The following is a 9,150-nucleotide window of genomic DNA, read 5'->3' as shown; positions in this document are numbered from 1 at the left end:
AATATATATATATATATGCAGCCAAAATAATCAATCTAAAATATGTTATTTGTGTATGGTATCTGTAGGGATGTGCACAGGTGAAAGGTGGTGTACACTTGAACATCAGTGCACATGTCTGTGCAGTTTGTCCTTTTCTAGGACTCCAGGACTCAAACAACCATCACTAGGCTTGTATGGCAAGCACTTCTGCACAGAGAGCCATCTCACTGGCACCCCTATCGCCTATAGATATTTGATTCCTATGATGAAAGACAGGAAATTGAATGACACCTTTTTATTGGTTGAGAAGCCAGCAAGAAGTTTAAGTCTTGAGGCACTACAGTATTAGAATTTATGTTTATTTTTTCTTTTTCTTTTGTTTACTTATAGACAGGATCTCATGTCTGGCCTCAAACTCATTATGTAGCTGAGCATGGCCCTGAACTTCTGACCCTTCAGTTTCGACCTTCCAACCAATATGATAACAGGAATGTGCCACCATGATTTTTTTTAATGAAACAGAACATATCAGATCAAGGAATTGTTTATATGTGTGTATATGTAAACACACACACACACACACACACACACACAAAGCATCATCTACATTCTCCCTCTCCAGGACTGGAACATTCATTCTTTCAGCTGCCAAGAATGCTGGCAGCCACCAGATTGTATCTAGGTCCTTCTAAGGGCTCTCCAGGAAGAAAGCTGATTGATTGCCCTAGGGCTTGTCCTCTTCCTGGATGCAGCTGTATCCAGTAACTGGCAGGTATGTATACCAAGTTGATTCCCTTTCTCCAGTTCTCAGTAATCTGAAGGACCATGCCAGCCTGTGCAGGGTGAATTGAGACCATCTACTATTTTCAGTTCAGTAGCCTGGCTCCTCCCCCTTCCTACTCCTGCCACTCCACCTCCATGTGTGTCTGTTCTGAGGCACTTCTCCATAAACATTGTACATGCAAACCAGCAACGATGGCACACGCCTATAATCCCAGGACTTGGGAAGCTGAGGCAGAGGATTGCAAGGTTTGAGGTCAGCCTGGGGAGTTGCTAACAAACATCTACTAACCCTAGATAGAAACCAACAGCCAACCATAGCAAGGATACCGCTAAAGTCCAACTTGAAGAACCAATACAGTTTTTTGGGATTACATACAAGAGTATGGGTGAAGGGTTATTTATAAGAGCAGGAATGACTCAAAGACAGCTGTATCACCAATGTCCACCCCAGCATGGGTGCAGCTACTGAAAACCTGGAGCACACTGTACAGCCAGCCTACTGGCAGTTCAACAGGTTGGAAAGTGTCCTTTCTAGGTAGCTCATTTGGTCTGAGTCTCTTCTAGAGACTGCTACTGTTATGAATCATAATTAAATACCCGTGTTTTGCCATGGTCTTAGACCGCTTCTGTGAAAGGGTCATTGGATCAAAGGGGGTTGTGACCCACAAGTTGAGAAGTGCTGCTTTAGAGCATCTCTCAGCAGCCCTGACTGCCTGGATATGCTTGGGGGGAAGTTTCAAGACCTTTCTGGAGCCTTTGAGTTGCTTATTTCCTGACCGTAACTAGCTTCCCTTCAGGATGGAAAGCTTTACCTCGCCGTAGAACACCCTGTGTCTTACACTTCCTCCTAAGGTGGATCCAGGAAATTGCTACACAATGCTGGGTTATAAGGTAAGATCCAAGCTACCCCATTTTACTAGCTACATAGCAAAAACCCTGTTCCCATACAAAAACATCCACAGGCAGGCCTGGTGGCACACACTTTTAACCTTAGCATTTGAGTGGCAGAGGCAGATGGATCTCTGTGAGTTTAAGCCCAGCTTGGTCTACATAGCAAGTTCCAGAAAAGCCAAGAGTACCTAGTGAAACCCTGTCTTTGTGGGAAATGGATTTTGTTTTGCTTTGTTCCATTTTATCAAAGGTAGTTAGCCCCACAATGACTCATATTTTCTTTACTTTAACCTGTGCATCTCTTAACCTGTAACATCAGACTGTGAAGTCAAGCTCCCACCAAAGAAGTGACAGACACCAGGGATAAAAGGCAGAAGCCATGTGGCCCTGGGGTGTTGTTAGCCTGGCTTGTGTTCCAGCACACCCATTTCGCAAAAAAGAATTGACATGCAGAGATGTGTTCACTTTGTTTATATGTGTACCTTAGTGTGACACTGAGATCAAGTCTAATATCTCAAAAAAAAATACTGTACAAAAATCTGCACCATGGCACAGATGGCACGCATGCCAGGCAGGATGACCTGTATGTATGGGATCTAAATGTCATGTCTCACTCTTGGGTATTGAAAGTTTGAAAACCAGAGGTTGGGGAGGTCTCCCAGTGAGTAAAATGTCTGCTATATGAGGACCTCAGTTTCGACTCCAGTGCCCAGATAAATGTTAGGTGTAATGCCACATGCCTGCAAGCCCAGCACTGAAGCAAAGAACAGTGGACAAGTCTTGGAGGGCTTTCTGGCCATTCAGCCTCACCAAAATGGTTTAGTGAGAGACTGCCTCAAAAAACACAAGGTAGAAAGCAATTGAGGAAGACATCTGCTGTCAACTCCTTGCTTCCCCATGCACATGAAGTGTGAGTATATGAGGATGTGGGGGAGGTGTGGAAGAGGAGAGAGAGAGAGGAAGGGGGAGGAAGAAAGGAAGAAGAAGAGGGGGGAGGGGAGAGAGGGGAGGGAGGGAGGGGAGGAGGGGAGAGAAGGACAGGGAGAGGGAGAAAGAGGAGGGAGAGAGGAAGAGGGGAAGGGAATGAGGGAGAGGGGAAGGGAAGGGGGAGAGAGGAGTGAGGGGGAAGAGTTTGAAAGCCCTTCTCCTTGGAGAAACTCTTGCATCTGTGCAGCTGAGACAGCATAGAATGTTCACTGTGTGTGTGTGTGTTCAGTAGTGATGACTGCCTAAAACTCAAATGCCAGTCAGGGAGAACATGGGAAGCTGGGAAAAGGCAAAACTGCACACGTACTAAGTTTAGTGAAATCTGCTGACATTTACCAACATGGACACATCTCTAAAATGACAAGCTGCACACCAACTTCAGGAGAGTGGTACCTCTAAGAAGGCATTGAAAACCCGGGAGCAAATAGGGCCTTCCATTATAGCAATGTGTTGCTTTTCTGAAAAGAAACTAAACAAATTTAACAGCATAAGTAAGATTTATCAAATAAACTAGGCATAGTGCTGCATGCCTTTAATCCCAGCATGTGGGAGGCAGAGACAGGCGGACCTCTGTGAGTTTAAAACCAGCCTGGTCTACAGAGTGAGCCCCAGGACCTGTCTAAACAAAAACAAACAAACAAACACCACCACCAAATGTATATGAATACATGAGGATTTTTTTTTTGTTGTTTTTAACTTTTCTGTGTATTTGAAATGCTTCTTCCCTCCCTCCCTCCCTTCTTTCCTTCCTTTTTAGAGACAGGGTTTTATGTATGCTAGACTGTGCCTCTAAGTTGCTCTGTAGCTGAATAACAGCCTTGCCTCTTTCCTCCTCCTGTGTCTTTCTCCTGCATGGATGATGGGCATGTGACACTCCACTCAGTTTTGCATAGTGCTGCAATGCAGACCTAAGGCTCTGTACTTGCTCTTGCGAGCGTCCTACCAACTGAGCTGCATGCCACCATACCCATGGTTATGGTTTTTGATGAATTTGACGGCTCGTTGTCTACATAAAAAAGCAAAGCCTTTTTGCTAGGTGTGTAGTTTGGTGCCTGTAACCCCAGCAATGGGAGATTGAAGTAGGCAGACTGCCAGTGGCTCGGGGCTAGCCTGGGCTGGAGCTAGCCTGGGCTGGAGCTAGCCTGGGCTGGAGCTTGCCTGGGCTGGATAGAGAGTTCCAGGCCAGACAGAGCTACAGAGTAAGGTTTTGTCTCAAAAACCAAAGTGTGTGGGGGTGGGGGGAAGAGGGGTAAGGAGGAGCAAAGCATTCTTTTTTATAGAAGATCAAAAAAATCAAAGATCAATGTTTATTCCAACTTTAACTATAGATAACTAAATGAAACACAAAAAGGCCTGTTCTCCCGCTTTCACTCCAGCAGCTAGGTTGTCTGTTCTTTGCCTTTTGGAGAAAATACTGCGTTGTAAGGCTGCCATCTTTTGGGACGAAGACTAAGAGCAAGATCTTCCTTGATATAACCTCTTTCCAGACATATCTGAGTAGAAAGACAACCAACTTCCCAGAAATTCTCTGGTGTGTTGGGTGGAAGGGCGTGAAATCGGTGTCTTGAGCAGGAAGCCAACTTCTTTTCTATTTCTTCTGCTGGCAAATCTGTATAATACTTTCTCTCTTGAGAAAGTCATCTTGTGAAGGAAAACACGACACAAACTTAGCTCAGAAATGACAGTAACTCTATCGTTGGGCGCAGCAACTAAAATCCTAATCTTGTAAGCCTTATTAAATCTAAATCCCCAGGGTGTCGAATCCCGACGATCTACCATTGAAACCGGGAGACACTCGTAGCTACATCTTGTCCTCACGCTATCCCATCCGAAAGCCAAGAGCAAAGCGTTTGTAACTTTATCTTTTTATCAGGAAGCAGTAAGATGGCAGTTGCCATAACCATTTCCTCGGATACTAAAACCTCGGTCAGAATGTAATCATTTGTAGAATGATAACCAAATATAACCTTTCAGCTCATTTATTGTATACTGCATCTTCATCCTCTATTCTCGTTACCACCAAGTTCCATGTAGTGAGAGCAGTACTGGAATCGGGAAGCCCACAAAGCTCCTGGACATCCTTTTGAAGATGTCCACGGTAATTAAGATGGTCCAGAACCCTGTGTGTGAGGAATGAAGATCATCTTCATAGTTTTCATTTTAATTACATTCTGTTTATCTTGTCTGTTCATGAGAGATTCTGTGCCATCCTCAGCCATGTTCTTGGGAGTGCCCAGTAAAACCCATTGGTTCATCAGGTAGGATTTTGCCGGTATCCCTTGCCCAGGTGGCTTGTTCCTTATTTCAGACGAGTAGGCATTTATTGACATCTTCCCCAGAACACTGTCACACAACAGTTCCCCCATCTTGCCTTAGGAAACGCTGGGATTGAGACAGGGATTCTCTGTGTAGCCTTGAACTCACTTTGTAGACCAGGCTGGCCTCAAATTCAGGCATCCATATGCCTCCCTCCTGAGTGTTGATTAAAGGTATGCACTGCCACCACCTGGCTTCTCTCTTTCTCCTGAGATGATGTCTTACTATGTAGTTCTGACTGACCATTCCAATACATGGTCCTTTTTACTGACACATGTTATTCCATTGCATGAATGCACTACATTCCATTGCATGAATGCACTACAACTTTGTTTTCCAGTTCAGGCTGATAGTAAATAAGTCTTCTTTCTTTCTTTCTTCCTTTCTTTCTTTCTTTCTTTCTTTTTTTTTTTTTTTTTTTTTGAGACAGGGTTTCTCTGTGTAGTCCTGGCTGTCCTGGAACTCTCTCTGTAGACCANTTGAGACAGGGTTTCTCTGTGTAGTCCTGGCTGTCCTGGAACTCTCTCTGTAGACCAGGCTGGCCTCGAACTTAGAAATCTGCCTGCCTCTGCCTCCCAAGTGCTGGGGTTAAAGGCATGCGCCACCACTGCCCGGCAATAAGTCCTCTATGAATGCCTGCATACAGGCCTTTGTCTAAACGTGCACCTTCATTTTCCTTGGGGAGTACCTAGCAGAGAAGCTCACTGTATCCTATGATGAGACTTCAGTTAGTTAACCAGAAATTGTCAGGGCTGTGGAAATGGCTTCGTGAGGAACATAGCTTCTGTAAGCTTGAGGGCCCCAGCTCAGATCTTTGACTCCCATGGACAAGTGGGACATGGTCACATGTCTGTAATGTCATCACTGGGGGAGTGATGACCAGATCTCTGGAACTCTCTGGCCAGCTGCTGTAGCCAATTGCTGAGTTCTAGGTCCAGTGACAGGTCTTGTCTTGAAGAGATAGGATAGAGAGCAACAGTAGAAGACTCCAAGGTTAATCTCCAACTTCCATATGTGCGCACACGCGCAGGTGTATGTGCATCTAAACACATATACACTACACACACATCAAACAAATAGCAAAATTGTTTTCCATGCATTCATACCACATCAGAAACCCACAGTGTGAGGTAGAATGGGCCAGACTATTTAATTCACTCGGTATCATCAGACTTGGGTTGACTTGTTGTCTCTCTCTCTCTCTCTCTCTCTCTCTCTCTCTCTCTCTCTCTCTCTCTCTCTTTCTCTCTCTCTGTGTGTGTGTGTTTAAAAGGTTTTAGCTAGGGGGCTGGAGAGATGGCTCACTGGTTCAGAGCACTTCCTGTTCTTCCAGAAACCCAGAGTTTGATACCCAGCACTTGAACTGGGGAAATGACTCAGGTGGTAAAGCATGTTCTTCAAAAGCTTGAGGACCTGAGTTTGATCCCCAGAACCCACATAAAAAGCAATGGCTTTGGCTTGTAATTCCTTTGCTGGAGAGGGAGAAACAGGCAGATTCCCAGAGCTCACTGGCCAGCCAGCTAGTCTAAATAGCTAGTGAAGCTCCGGGCAATGAAGATTATGACTCCAATAAAATATCAACAGTACCTAAGGAGCAGTACCCAAGTTTGTCCCTAGACCACACGTTTGCACACATACATGAATGCACGCTGAACACCAATGTACTCCTTAACTTCTCAGCAGCAAAACTGCTATAGTCCCTGAAGCCCAAAGGGGGTTATTATGAAAATAATCACCTACTGGAGGTCCTTAGTTGACTCTGTAGATCTGATCTGCTTTATATTTATGTCAATAGATTAAAAATCCAAGAGATGAGGAAAAGGCACACAAAGATCTTTACCTTTCCATGCAGAATCATCAAGGCCTTTTATAGGACAAGGGGCACTCAAAGTTCAAATGACACTTGCCAACTTGCATTAGAAAGTTTGCTGCTAGTTTTTTTGTTGTTGTTGTTTTGGTTTTTTTGTTTGTTTGGTTGGTTGGTTGGTTGGTTTTTTGTTTTTGTTTTTTTGTTTGTTTTGTTTTGTTTTTTGTTGGTTTTTTTTGTGTTTTGTTTTGTTTTGTTTTGTTTTTTTGGTTTTTCAAGACAGGGTTTCTCTGTATAGCCCTGGCTGTCCTGGAACTCACTCTGTAGACCAGGCTGGCCTTGAACTCAGAAATCTACCTGCCTCTGCCTCCCAAGTGCTAGGATTAAAGGCGTGGGCCACCACTGCCTGGCCTTGTTTGTTTTAAGAACAAAACTTGAAGCTTCTTAGCTTTCACTTCAGGAAATGAGCCTTGCTTTTACCGAAGGTCACTCCATCAGACTCTACAGTTTCAGATAAAACTGGGAGAAGGGCAAGTAACAAATAAATAATTTTCATCTTTATTGAGACTCGTGAAGACGAAGCAAGTGACATTTGGTCATCGTGTACATAGTATTGACAAGGTGTGCAGCTTGGGGTCTCTTGGGGTTTCCAGCTTGCAGAGGGGATGAGGAGTAAGAATGGGAGGCAGGAAATCTATCCAATAAGCTAACTGTCTCTGTCAAGGTTGTTGCTGGTTGATTGAGGAAAAGGAACGTCTGTGGAATTTCCTTACACATGCCTATTTGTGTGGATATATTTAGGCATCTGATTGCGCTGGTAGTGATGATCATTATTAACAGTCATTCTGTGTCAATCCACGGGTTGTTATAAGCTATGCACTTAAGAACTGGGACAACCATGCACCAGGTAAATAGAAGAAATGCATTGCAGGATCTGTGAAATCTTCCAGGCCTTCGTGGTTTCGATTATAGCCTTAAAGGAGGAGACACAGGCTAAGATGCAGTTGGAGTAGTGTTTGGAATGCAAGGGAGGAAGTTAACAGAAAATCAAAAGTCAGGGGTTCTTCCCCCACAACCACATCCAGGATCCTGGGCTCTGGGGCAAGACTTGGTAGTGTGTTAATAGTGCCTCAGTTGTGAGTAGGGCAGACAAGCAGACAAACAAACATGGAAGGCAGAAGCAGTCATTTTCATCAGCTGCTTTCTTGCCAGGGCTTCTGCTCCAGTCCTTAGCCAAGACAAATGAAAGCCATTATTATATGTGCCCTCACAGTAATAGGTTTCTAAAAAGGATTTCATCACGTGTATGGGTGTCTTGCTCACCTGTGCGCATCATGTGCGTTCGTGGTGACGGAGGGGGCCAGAAGAGGGTATCGGAGTCCCTGGAACTGGAGTAGCGCAGTAGTTATGAGCCACCAAGTGGGTGCTGAGAAGTGAACTCCAGGTTTTCAAGAAAACAAAGCCATCATCTTCCTCCCTTTCTCCCACAATATAGCCTTTTTTATATTATATTATATTATATTATATTATATTATATTATATTTTATTTTATTTTATTTTATTTTTTTAAGGCTCTGCACAGGGGAAGACACTGCAGCTTCTCATGTCAAAAGAGTGAAACTGGGCCCCAGGAAAAGAAAATGAAGTTTCTTCTATGCTCCCACACAAAAAATTTCTGGGAACTATAAGCTAGAAGTGATGGTACAGTGGTCCAGTCTCACCAGTCTCTCTCTTGCTCTTCACAGATCTCAGCCTACAGCTGTGTAACATCTGGAACAAATCCTCAACGCCCAGACATCACACTCACTTAAGTCAGGCATCTTTATTTCACAAGTCAAAGTGGCAGCAGACACAAAGCCAAGCCTTCTGCAAGGCATCTTGCCCCCCCTCCCCCGAACCATAGCACATACAGATCCCTCCAGTCTCCACCGCATCCTCCTTTACCCACGTCAGCTTCTGGGCCAGTTACTCAAAGGCTGTAAAGTTCTGCTTGAGGACTAGGGTAGGTGTTACACAATCCTTCCATAAACTTTCTCTCCCACCCAACCACCCTGCCTTTCGTTCTGATTTTTTGAGACAGGGTCTCGTGTTTCCCAAGCTAACTTTGAATTCCAAATGAAACTAAGGCTGGCCTTAAGTTGCAGGTCCTCCCTTCACCTACTGAGTTCTGGGGTTAAACATGTGCTGCTATACGTACCAAGCTGTGTTGCTTCTAATCCACAGGCTGTGAGAAGGAAGACGTGGGGTAGATATGACCAAGATCATTGTATATGCATATGAAATTGGCAAAGAATTAAAAAGGGATATAAAGAAGGGAGGGAGGGAGGGAGGGAGGGAGAGGGGGGAGGCAAGGTGGAAGCAGTAGCCTATGCTTGTAATCCCAC

Source organism: Mus pahari, chromosome 10 (genome assembly GCF_900095145.1).
Source record: "Mus pahari chromosome 10, PAHARI_EIJ_v1.1, whole genome shotgun sequence".
NCBI classification, from domain to species: domain Eukaryota; kingdom Metazoa; phylum Chordata; class Mammalia; order Rodentia; family Muridae; genus Mus; species Mus pahari.
The sequence above is the reverse complement of the archived record's forward strand: the minus strand, read 5'-3'. Positions refer to the sequence as shown.